The sequence below is a fragment of the Cervus elaphus genome, chromosome 26 (genome assembly GCF_910594005.1).
Source record: "Cervus elaphus chromosome 26, mCerEla1.1, whole genome shotgun sequence".
In the NCBI taxonomy this organism is placed as follows: Eukaryota; Metazoa; Chordata; class Mammalia; order Artiodactyla; family Cervidae; genus Cervus; species Cervus elaphus.
This window is the reverse complement of record NC_057840.1, coordinates 2,805,166-2,818,017: the sequence shown is the minus strand read 5'-3', so window position 1 is coordinate 2,818,017 and position 12,852 is coordinate 2,805,166.

The following is a 12,852-nucleotide window of genomic DNA, read 5'->3' as shown; positions in this document are numbered from 1 at the left end:
ACAAGCACCTCAAGAGGAGGCTTCTCTCAGCTCTAGGTATGTGAGAGGGACCCTGAGTTTGCGGCCTCAAGTGGAATGGACACCGCGATGCCCTGACTCGAAATGAGGCCGGATATCCCTGCAGTGACTGGAATGCAGGCTCGTCTTGCATCTCCCAAGACGAAAGGGTGTCTGAAACCCCTGTGGAGACCACAGAGAAAGACCTAGTTCCCCACCTCATCGCGACCGGAGGCCTCAAATCCTTTGAAAACTCCAGAGGTATGCGGAGATCAGTGCCTGCAAAGGAGACGATGCCTGACTCCTCGTGAAACTTGATAGGAGACCCAGGATTCCTGTGGCACGTGGAAAGGGACCCTTGGTCTTCCGTCTCAGCTGGAGAGGCGTCCCAATTGCCCTGTAAAGCCTCGAGGAGAATCCCGAGTTGTCCCTCGCAACTAGGCAGGAGTCCTGACCTGGCTGAACACACACGTGTGTGGAAGGGCCATCCCCGTCGTAACTCGAGAATATACCCCAGGTTCCCGCCGCAACTCGAGAAAAACCATGAGACTTCCCCCTCGCCACGAGATGAGGCCCGATTCCCCTGCACTGCGTGCAGAGCAATTCCGTGTTGCACATCACACATGAAAGGAGCCTTGATTTCCTTCATGGCACTCCAGAGAAACCCCAAGAACACTGTTTCAAGGCTAGAGGGATCCTGAGGTCACTGTAGCAACACGAAAGAGCTCCGTGGACCAAGAATCAACACGAGATGAGAGGTTAGTCCCTGGCTTCGACTCCTGAGGAATACCACCTTACCACAAGCACCTCAAGAGGAGGCTTCTCTCAGCTCTAGGTATGTGAGAGGGATCCTGAGTTTGCGGCCTCAAGTGGAATGGACACCGCGATGCCCTGACTCGAAATAAGGCCGGATATCCCTGCAGTGACTTGAATGCAGGCTCGTCTTGCATCTCCCAAGAAGAAAGGATGTCTGAATCCCCTGTGGAGACCACAGAGAAACACCTAGTTCCACACCTCATCGCGACCGGAGGCCTCACATCCTTTGAAAACTCCAGAGGTACGCGGAGATCAGTGCCTCCAAAGGAGACAATGCCTGACTCCTCGTGAAACTTGATAGGAGTCCCAGGATTCTTGTGGCACGTGGAAAGGGACCCTTGGTCTCCCGCCTCAGCTGGAGAGGCGTTCCAATTGCCCTGCCAAGCCTCGAGGAGAATCCCGAGTTGTCCCTCGCAACTAGGCAGGAGTCCTGACGTGGCTGAACAAACACGTGGGTGGAAGGGCCATCCCCATCGTAACTCGAGAATATACCCCAGGTTCCCACCGCAACTCGAGAAAAACCATTAGACTTCCCCCTCGATGCGAGATGATGCCCGATTCCCCTGCACTGCGTGCAGAGCAATTCCGTGTTGCACATCACACATGAAAGGAGCCTTGATTTCCTTGATGGCACTCCAGAGAAACCCCAAGAACTCTGTTTCAAGGCTAGAGAGATCCTGAGGTCACTGTAGCAACAGGAAAGAGCTCTGTGGACCAAGAATCAACACGAGATGAGAGGTTAGTCCCTGGCTTCGACTCCAGAGGAATACCACCTTACCACAAGCACCTCAAGAGGAGGCTTCTCTCAGCTCTAGGTATGTGAGAGGGACCCTGAGTTTGCGGCCTCAAGTGGAATGGACACCGCGATGCCCTGACTCGAAATAAGGCCGGATATCCCTGCAGTGACTTGAATGCAGGCTCGTCTTGCATCTCCCAAGAAGAAAGGATGTCTGAATCCCCTGTGGAGACCACAGAGAAAGACCTAGTTCCCTACCTCATCGCGACCGGAGGCCTCAAATCCTTTGAAAACTCCAGAGGTATGCGGAGATCAGTGCCTCCAAAGGAGACGATGCCTGACTCCTCGTGAAACTTGATAGGAGACCCAGGATCCTGTGGCACGTGGAAAGGGACACTTGGTCTCCCGTCTCAGCTGGAGAGGCGTCCCAATTGCCCTGCAAAGCCTCGAGGAGAATCCCGAGTTGTCCCTCGCAACTAGGCAGGAGTCCTGACATGGCTGAACACACACGTGTGTGGAAGGGCCATCTCCGTCGTAACTCGAGAATATACCCCAGGTTCCCGCCGCAACTCGAGAAAAACCATGAGACTTCCCCCTCGCCGCGAGATGAGGCCCGATTCCGCTGCACTGCGTGCAGAGCAATTCCGTGTTTCACATCACACATGAAAGGAGCCTTGATTTCCTTGATGGCACTCCAGAGAAACCCCAAGAACACTGTTTCAAGGCTAGAGGAATCCTGAGGTCACTGTAGCAACACGAAAGAGCTCCGTGGACCAAGAATCAACACGACATGAGAGGTTAGTCCCTGGCTTCGACTCCTGAGGAATACCACCTTACCACAAGCACCTCAAGAGGAGGCTTCTCTCAGCTCTAGGTATGTGAGAGGGACCCTGAGTTTGCGGCCTCAAGTGGAATGGACACCACGATGCCCTGACTCGAAATAAGGCCGGATATCCCTGCAGTGACTGGAATGTAGGCTCGTCTTGCATCTCCCAAGACGAAAGGGTGTCTGAATCCCCTGTGGAGACCACAGAGAAAGACCTAGTTCCCCACCTCATCGCGACAGGAGGCCTCAAATCCTTTGAAAACTCCAGAGGTATGCGGAGATCAGTGCCTCCAAAGGAGACGATGCCTGACTCCTCGTGAAACTTGATAGGAGACCCAGGATTCCTGTGGCACGTGGAAAGGGACCCTTGGTCTCCCGTCTCAGCTGGAGAGGCGTCCCAATTGCACTGCAAAGCCTCGAGGAGAATCCCGAGTTGTCCCTCACAACTAGACAGGAGTCCTGACGTCGCTGAAGAAACACGTGGGTGGAAGGGCCATCGCCGTCGTAACTCGAGAATATACCCCAGGTTCCCGCCGCAACTCGAGAAAAACCATGAGACTTTCCCCTCGCCGCGAGATGAGGCCCGATTCCCCTGCACTGCGTGCAGAGCAATTCTGTGTTGCACATCACACATGAAAGGAGCCTTGATTTCCTTCATGGCACTCCAGAGAAACCCCAAGAACACTGTTTCAAGGCTAGAGGGATCCTGAGGTCACTGTAGCAACAGGAAAGAGCTCCGTGGACCAAAAATCAACTCGAGATGAGAGGTTAGTCCCTGGCTTCGATTCCAGAGGAATACCACCTTACCACAAGCACCTCAAGAGGAGGCTTCTCTCAGCTCTAGGTATGTGAGAGGGACCCTGAGTTTGCGGCCTCAAGTGGAATGGACACCGCGATGCCCTGACTCGAAATAAGGCCGATATCCCTGCAGTGACTGGAATGCAGGCTCGTCTTGCATCTCCCAAGACGAAAGGGTGTCTGAATCCCCTGTGGAGACCACAGAGAAAGACCTAGTTCCCCACCTCATCGCGACAGGAGGCCTCAAATCCTTTGAAAACTCCAGAGGTATGCGGAGATCAGTGCCTGCAAAGGAGACGATGCCTGACTCCTCGTGAAACTTGATAGGAGACCCAGGATTCCTGTGGCTCGTGGAAAGGGACCCTTGGTCTTCCGTCTCAGCTGGAGAGGTGTCCCAATTGCCCTGTAAAGCCTCGAGGAGAATCCCGAGTTGTCCCTCGCAACTAGGCAGGAGTCCTGACATGGCTGAACACACACGTGTGTGGAAGGGCCATCCCCGTCGTAACTCGAGAATATACCCCAGGTTCCCGCCGCAACTCGAGAAAAACCATGAGACTTCCCCCTCGCCGCGAGATGAGGCCCGATTCCCCTGCACTGCGTGCAGAGCAATTCCGTGTTGCACATCACACATGAAAGGAGCCTTGATTTCCTTGATGGCACTCCAGAGAAACCCCAAGAACACTGTTTCAAGGCTAGAGGGATCCTGAGGTCACTGTAGCAACACGAAAGAGCTCCGTGGACCAAGAATCAACACGAGATGAGAGGTTAGTCCCTGGCTTCGACTCCTGAGGAATACCACCTTACCACAAGCACCTCAAGAGGAGGCTTCTCTCAGCTCTAGGTATGTGAGAGGGATCCTGAGTTTGCGGCCTCAAGTGGAATGGACACCGCGATGCCCTGACTCGAAATAAGGCCGGATATCCCTGCAGTGACTTGAATGCAGGCTCGTCTTGCATCTCCCAAGAAGAAAGGATGTCTGAATCCCCTGTGGAGACCACAGAGAAACACCTAGTTCCACACCTCATCGCGACCGGAGGCCTCACATCCTTTGAAAACTCCAGAGGTACGCGGAGATCAGTGCCTCCAAAGGAGACAATGCCTGACTCCTCGTGAAACTTGATAGGAGTCCCAGGATTCTTGTGGCACGTGGAAAGGGACCCTTGGTCTCCCGCCTCAGCTGGAGAGGCGTTCCAATTGCCCTGCCAAGCCTCGAGGAGAATCCCGAGTTGTCCCTCGCAACTAGGCAGGAGTCCTGACGTGGCTGAACAAACACGTGGGTGGAAGGGCCATCCCCATCGTAACTCGAGAATATACCCCAGGTTCCCACCGCAACTCGAGAAAAACCATTAGACTTCCCCCTCGATGCGAGATGAGGCCCGATTCCCCTGCACTGCCTGCAGAGCAATTCCGTGTTGCACATCACACATGAAAGGAGCCTTGATTTCCTTGATGGCACTCCAGAGAAACCCCAAGAACACTGTTTCAAGGCTAGAGGGATCCTGAGGTCACTGTAGCAACAGGAAAGAACTCTGTGGACCAAGAATCAACACGAGATGAGAGGTTAGTCCCTGGCTTCGACTCCTGAGGAATACCACCTTACCACAAGCACCTCAAGAGGAGGCTTCTCTCAGCTCTCGGTATGTGAGAGGGACCCTGAGTTTGCGGCCTCAAGTGGAATGGACACCGCGATGCCCTGACTCGAAATAAGGCCGGATATCCCTGCAGTGACTTGAATGCAGGCTCGTCTTGCATCTCCCAAGAAGAAAGGATGTCTGAATCCCCTGTGGAGACCACAGAGAAAGACCTAGTTCCCTACCTCATCGCGACCGGAGGCCTCAAATCCTTTGAAAACTCCAGAGGTATGCGGAGATCAGTGCCTCCAAAGGAGACGATGCCTGACTCCTCGTGAAACTTGATCGGAGACCCAGGATCCTGTGGCACGTGTAAAGGGACCCTTGGTCTCCCGTCTCAGCTGGAGAGGCGTCCCAATTGCCCTGCAAAGCCTCGAGGAGAATCCCGAGTTGTCCCTCGCAACTAGGCAGGAGTCCTGACATGGCTGAACACACACGTGTGTGGAAGGGCCATCTCCGTCGTAACTCGAGAATATACCCCAGGTTCCCGCCGCAACTCGAGAAAAACCATGAGACTTCCCCCTCGCCGCGAGATGAGGCCCAATTCCGCTGCACTGCGTGCAGAGCAATTCCGTGTTGCACATCACATATGAAAGGAGCCTTGATTTCCTTGATGGCACTCCAGAGAAACCCCAAGAACACTGTTTCAAGGCTAGAGGGATCCTGAGGTCACTGTAGCAACACGAAAGAGCTCCGTGGACCAAGAATCAACACGACATGAGAGGTTAGTCCCTGGCTTCGACTCCTGAGGAATACCACCTTACCACAAGCACCTCAAGAGGAGGCTTCTCTCAACTCTAGGTATGTGAGAGGGACCCTGAGTTTGCGGCCTCAAGTGGAATGGACACCGCGATGCCCTGACTCGAAATAAGGCCGGATATCCCTGCAGTGACTGGAATGCAGCCTCGTCTTGCATCTCCCAAGACGAAAGGGTGTCTGAATCCCCTGTGGAGACCACAGAGAAAGACCTAGTTCCCCACCTCATCGCGACAGGAGGCCTCAAATCCTTTGAAAACTCCAGAGGTATGCGGAGATCAGTGCCTCCAAAGGAGACGATGCCTGACTCCTCGTGAAACTTGATAGGAGACCCAGGATTCCTGTGGCACGTGGAAAGGGACACTTGGTCTCCCGTCTCAGCTGGAGAGGCGTCCCAATTGCCCTGCAAAGCCTCGAGGAGAATCCCGAGTTGTCCCTCACAACTAGACAGGAGTCCTGACGTGGCTGAACAAACACGTGGGTGGAAGGGCCATCCCCGTCGTAACTCGAGAATATACCCCAGGTTCCCGCCGCAACTCGAGAAAAACCATGAGACTTCCCCCTCGCCGCGAGATGAGGCCCGATTCCCCTGCACTGCGTGCAGAGCAATTCCGTGTTGCACATCACACATGAAAGGAGCATTGATTTCCTTGTTGGCACTCCAGAGAAACCCCAAGAACACTGTTTCAAGGCTAGAGGGATCCTGAGGTCACTGTAGCAACACGAAAGAGCTCCGTGGACCAAGAATCAACACGAGATGAGAGGTTAGTCCCTGGCTTCGACTCCTGAGGAATACCACCTTACCACAAGCACCTCAAGAGGAGGCTTCTCTCAGCTCTAGGTATGTGAGAGGGATCCTGAGTTTGCGGCCTCAAGTGGAATGGACACCGCGATGCCCTGACTCGAAATAAGGCCGGATATCCCTGCAGTGACTTGAATGCAGGCTCGTCTTGCATCTCCCAAGAAGAAAGGATGTCTGAATCCCCTGTGGAGACCACAGAGAAAGACCTAGTTCCCCACCTCATCGCGACCGGAGGCCTCACATCCTTTGAAAACTCCAGAGGTACGCGGAGATCAGTGCCTCCAAAGGAGACGATGCCTGACTCCTCGTGAAACTTGATAGGAGTCCCAGGATTCTTGTGGCCCGTGGAAAGGGACCCTTGGTCTCCCGCCTCAGCTGGAGAGGCGTTCCAATTGCCCTGCCAAGCCTCGAGGAGAATCCCGAGTTGTCCCTCGCAACTAGGCAGGAGTCCTGACGTGGCTGAACAAACACGTGGGTGGAAGGGCCATCCCCGTCGTAACTCGAGAATATACCCCAGGTTCCCGCCGCAACTCGAGAAAAACCATGAGACTTCCCCCTCGATGCGAGATGAGGCCCGATTCCCCTGTACTGCGTGCAGAGCAATTCCGTCTTGCACATCACACATGAAAGGAGCCTTGATTTCCTTGATGGCACTCCAGAGAAACCCCAAGAACACTGTTTCAAGGATAGAGGGATCCTGAGGTCACTGTAGCAACACGAAAGAACTCTGTGGACCAAAAATCAACTCGAAAAGAGAGGTTAGTCCCTGGATTCGTCTCCAGAGGAATACCACCTTACCACAAGCACCTCAAGAGGAGGCTTCTCTCAGCTCTAGGTATGTGAGAGGGACCCTGAGTTTGCGGCCTCAAGTGGAATGGACACCGCGATGCCCTGACTCGAAAAAAGGCCGGATATCCCTGCAGTGACTTCAATGCAGGCTCGTCTTGCATCTCCCAGGACGAAAGGATGTCTGAATCCCCTGTGGAAAGCACAGAGAAAGACTTAGTTCCCCACCTCATCGCGACCGATAGCCTCACATCCTTTGAAACCTCCAGAGGTATGCGGAGATCAGTGCCTCCAAAGGAGACGATGCCTGACTCCTCGTGAAACTTGATAGGAGTCCCAGGATTCTTGTGGCATGTGGAAAGGGACCCTTGGTCTCCCGCCTCAGGTGGAGAGGCGTTCCAATTGCCCTGCCAAGCCTCGAGGAGAATCCCGAATTGTCCCTCGCAACTAGGCAGGAGTCCTGACGTGGCTGAACAAACACGTGGGTGGAAGGGCCATCCCCGTCGTAACTCGAGAATATACCCCAGGTTCCCTCCGCAACTCGAGAAAAACCATGAGACTTCCCCCTCGCCGCGAGATGAGGCCCGATTCCCCTGTACTGCGTGCAGAGCAATTCCGTCTTGCACATCACACATGAAAGGAGCCTTGATTTCCTTGATGGCACTCCAAAAAAACCCCAAGAACTCTGTTTTAAGGATAGAGGGATCGTGAGGTCATTGTAGCAACACGAAAGAACTCTGTGGACCAAAAATCAACTCGAAAAGAGAGGTTAGTCCCTGGATTCGTCTCCAGAGGAATACCACCTTACCACAAGCACCTCAAGAGGAGGCTTCTCTCAGCTCTAGGTATGTGAGAGGGACCCTGAGTTTGCGGCCTCAAGTGGAATGGACACCGCGATGCCCTGACTCGAAATAAGGCCGGATATCCCTGCAGTGACTTCAATGCAGGCTCGTCTTGCATCTCCCAGGACGAAAGGATGTCTGAATCCCCTGGGGAAAGCACAGAGAAAAACTTAGTTCCCCACCTCATCGCGACCGATAGCCTCACATCCTTTGAAAACTCCAGAGGTACGCGGAGATCAGTGCCTCCAAAGGAGACGATGCCTGACTCCTCGTGAAACTTGATAGGAGTCCCAGGATTCCTGTGGCACTTGTAAAGGGACACTTGGTCTCCCACCTCAGCTGGAGAGGCGTCCCAATTGCCCTGCCAAGCCTCGAGGAGAATCCAGAGTTGTCCCTCGCAACTAGGCAGGAGTCCTGACGTCGCTGAAGAAACACGTGGGTGGAAGGGCCATCCCCGTCGTAACTCGAGAATATACCCCAGGTTCCCGTCGCAACTCGAGAAAAACCATGAGACTTCCCCCTCGCCGCGAGATGAGGCCCGATTCCCCTGCACTGCGTGCAGAGCAATTCCGTGTTGCACATCAAACATGAAAGGAGCCTTGATTTCCTTGATGGCACTCCAGAGAAACCCAAAGAACACTGTTTCAAGGCTAGAGGGATCCTGAGGTCACTGTAGCAACACGAAAGAGCTCCGTGGGCCAAAAATCAACTCGAGATGAGAGGTTAGTCCCTGGCTTCGACTCCTGAAGAATACCACCTTACCACAAGCACCTCAAGAGGAGGCTTCTCTCAGCTCTAGGTATGTGAGAGGGACCCTGAGTTTGCGGCCTCAAGTGGAATGGACACCGCGATGCCCTGACTCGAAATAAGGCCGGATATCCCTGCAGTGACTGGAATGCAGGCTCGTCTTGCATCTCCCAAGACGAAAGGGTGTCTGAATCCCCTGTGGAGACCACAGAGAAAAACCTAGTTCCCCACCTCATCGCGACAGGAGGCCTCAAATCCTTTGAAAACTCCAGAGGTATGCGGAGATCAGTGCCTCCAAAGGAGACGATGCCTGACTCCTCGTGAAACTTGATAGGAGACCCAGGATTCCTGTGGCACGTGGAAAGGGACTCTTGGTCTCCCGTCTCAGCTGGAGAGGCGTCCCAATTGCCCTGCAAAGCCTCGAGGAGAATCCCGAGTTGTCCCTCGCAACTAGGCAGGAGTCCTGACATGGCTGAACACACACGTGTGTGGAAGGGCCATCCCCGTCGTAACTCGAGAATATACCCCAGGTTCCCGCCGCAACTCGAGAAAAACCATGAGACTTCCCCCTCGCCGCGAGATGAGGCCCGATTCCCCTGGAATGCGTGCAGAGCAATTCCGTGTTGCACATCACACATGAAAGGAGCCTTGATTTCCTTCATGGCACTCCAGAGAAACCCCAAGAACACTGTTTCAAGGCTAGAGGGATCCTGAGGTCACTGTAGCAACACGAAAGAGCTCCGTGGACCAAGAATCAACACGAGATGAGAGGTTAGTCCCTGGCTTCGACTCCAGAGGAATACCACCTTACCACAAGCACCTCAAGAGGAGGCTTCTCTCAGCTCTAGGTATGTGAGAGGGATCCTGAGTTTGCGGCCTCAAGTGGAATGGACACCGCGATGCCCTGACTCGAAATAAGGCCGGATATCCCTGCAGTGACTTGAATGCAGGCTCGTCTTGCATCTCCCAAGAAGAAAGGATGTCTGAATCCCCTGTGGAGACCACAGAGAAACACCTAGTTCCCCACCTCATCGCGACCGGAGGCCTCACATCCTTTGAAAACTCCAAAGGTACGCGGAGATCAGTGCCTCCAAAGGAGACGATGCCTGACTCATCGTGAAACTTGATAGGAGTCCCAGGATTCTTGTGGCACGTGGAAAGGGACCCTTGGTCTCCCGCCTCAGCTGGAGAGGCGTTCCAATTGCCCTGCCAAGCCTCGAGGAGAATCCCGAGTTGTCCCTCGCAACTAGGCAGGAGTCCTGAGGTGGCTGAACAAACACGTGGGTGGAAGGGCCATCCCCGTCGTAACTCGAGAATATACCCCAGGTTCCCGCCGCAACTCGAGAAAAACCATGAGACTTCCCCCTCGATGCGAGATGAGGCCCGATTCCCCTGTACTGCGTGCAGAGCAATTCCGTCTTGCACATCACACATGAAAGGAGCCTTGATTTCCTTGATGGCACTCCAGAGAAACCCCAAGAAGACTGTTTCAAGGATAGAGGGATCCTGAGGTCACTGTAGCAACACAAAAGAACTCTGTGGACCAAAAATCAACTCGAAAAGAGAGGTTAGTCCCTGGATTCGTCTCCAGAGGAATACCACCTTACCACAAGCACCTCAAGAGGACGCTTCTCTCAGCTCTAGGTATGTGAGAGGGACCCTGAGTTTGCGGCCTCAAGTGGAATGGACACCGCGATGCCCTGACTCGAAATAAGGCCGGATATCCCTGCAGTGACTTCAATGCAGGCTCGTCTTGCATCTCCCAGGACGAAAGGATGTCTGAATCCCCTGTGGAAAGCTCAGAGAAAGACTTAGTTCCCCACCTCATCGCGACCGATAGCCTCACATCCTTTGAAAACTCCAGAGGTACGCGGAGATCAGTGCCTCCAAAGGAGACGATGCCTGGCTCCTCGTCGAACTTGATAGGAGTCCCAGGATTCCTGTGGCACTTGGAAAGGGACACTTGGTCTCCCGCCTCAGCTGGAGAGGCGTCCCAATTGCCCTGCCAAGCCTCGAGGAGAATCCAGAGTTGTCCCTCGCAACTAGGCAGGAGTCCTGACGTCGCTGAAGAAACACGTGGGTGGAAGGGCCATCCCCGTCGTAACTCGAGAATATACCCCAGGTTCCCGCCGCAACTCGAGAAAAACCATGAGACTTCCCCCTCGCCGCGAGATGAGACCCGATTCCCCTGCACTGCGTGCAGAGCAATTCCGTGTTGCACATCACACATGAAAGGAGCCTTGATTTCCTTGATGGCACTCCAGAGAAACCCCAAGAACACTGTTTCAAGGCTAGAGGGATCGTGAGGTCACTGTAGCAACACGAAAGAGCTCCGTGGACCAAGAATCAACACGAGATGAGAGGTTAGTCCCTGGCTTCGACTCCTGAGGAATACCACCTTACCACAAGCACCTCAAGAGGAGGCTTCTCTCAGCTCTAGGTATGTGTGAGGGATCCTGAGTTTGCGGCCACAAGTGGAATGGACACCGCGATGCCCTGACTCGAAATAAGGCCGGATATCCCTGCAGTGACTTGAATGCAGGCTCGTCTTGCATCTCGCAAGAAGAAAGGATGTCTGCATCCCCTGTGGAGACCACTGAGAAACACCTAGTTCCCCACCTCATCGCGACCGGAGGCCTCACATCCTTTGAAAACTCCAGAGGTACGCGGAGATCAGTGCCTCCAAAGGAGACGATGCCTGACTCCTCGTGAAACTTGATAGGAGTCCCAGGATTCTTGTGGCACGTGGAAAGGGACCCTTGGTCTCCCGCCTCAGCTGGAGAGGCGTCCCAATTGCCCTGCCAAGCCTCGAGGAGAATCCCGAGTTGTCCCTCGCAACTAGGCAGGAGTCCTGACGTCGCTGAAGAAACACGTGGGTGGAAGGGCCATCCCCGTCGTAACTCGAGAATATACCCCAGGTTCCCGCCGCAACTCGAGAAAAACCATGAGACTTCCCCCTCGATGCGAGATGAGGCCCGATTCCCCTGTACTGCGTGCAGAGCAATTCCGTCTTGCACATCACACATGAAAGGAGTCTTGATTTCCTTGATGGCACTCCAGAGAAACCCCAAGAACACTGTTTCAAGGATAGAGGGATCCTGAGGTCACTGTAGCAACACGAAAGAACTCTGTGGACCAAAAATCAACTCGAAAAGAGAGGTTAGTCCCTGGATTCGTCTCCAGAGGAATACCACCTTACCACAAGCACCTCAAGAGGAGGCTTCTCTCAGCTCTAGGTATGTGAGAGGGACCCTGAGTTTGCGGCCTCAAGTGGAATGGACACCGCGATGCCCTGACTCGAAATAAGGCCGGATATCCCTGCAGTGACTTCAATGCAGGCTCGTCTTGCATCTCCCAGGACGAAAGGATGTCTGAATCCCCTGTGGAAAGCACAGAGAAAGACTTAGTTCCCCACCTCATCGCGACCGATAGCCTCACATCCTTTGAAAACTCCAGAGGTACGCGGAGATCAGTGCCTCCAAAGGAGACGATGCCTGACTCCTCGTGAAACTTGATAGGAGTCCCAGGATTCCTGTGGCACTTGGAAAGGGACACTTGGTCTCCCGCCTCAGGTGGAGAGGCGTCCCAATTGCCCTGCCAAGCCTCGAGGAGAATCCAGAGTTGTCCCTCGCAACTAGGCAGGAGTCCTGACGTCGCTGAAGAAACACGTGGGTGGAAGGGCCATCCCCGTCGTAACTCGAGAATATACCCCAGGTTCCCGCCGCAACTCGAGAAAAACCATGAGACTTCCCCCTCGCCGCGAGATGAGGCCCGATTCCCCTGCACTGCGTGCAGAGCAATTCCGTGTTGCACATCACACATGAAAGGAGCCTTGATTTCCTTGATGGCACTCCAGAGAAACCCCAAGAACACTGTTTCAAGGCTAGAGGGATCCTGAGGTCACTGAAGCAACACGAAAGAGCTCCGTGGGCCAAAAATCAACTCGAGATGAGAGGTTAGTCCCTGGCTTCGACTCCAGAGGAATACCACCTTACCACAAGCACCTCAAGACGAGGCTTCTCTCAGCTCTAGGTATGTGAGAGGGACCCTGAGTTTGCGGCCTCAAGTGGAATGGACACCGCGATGCCCTGACGCGAAATAAGGCTGGATATCCC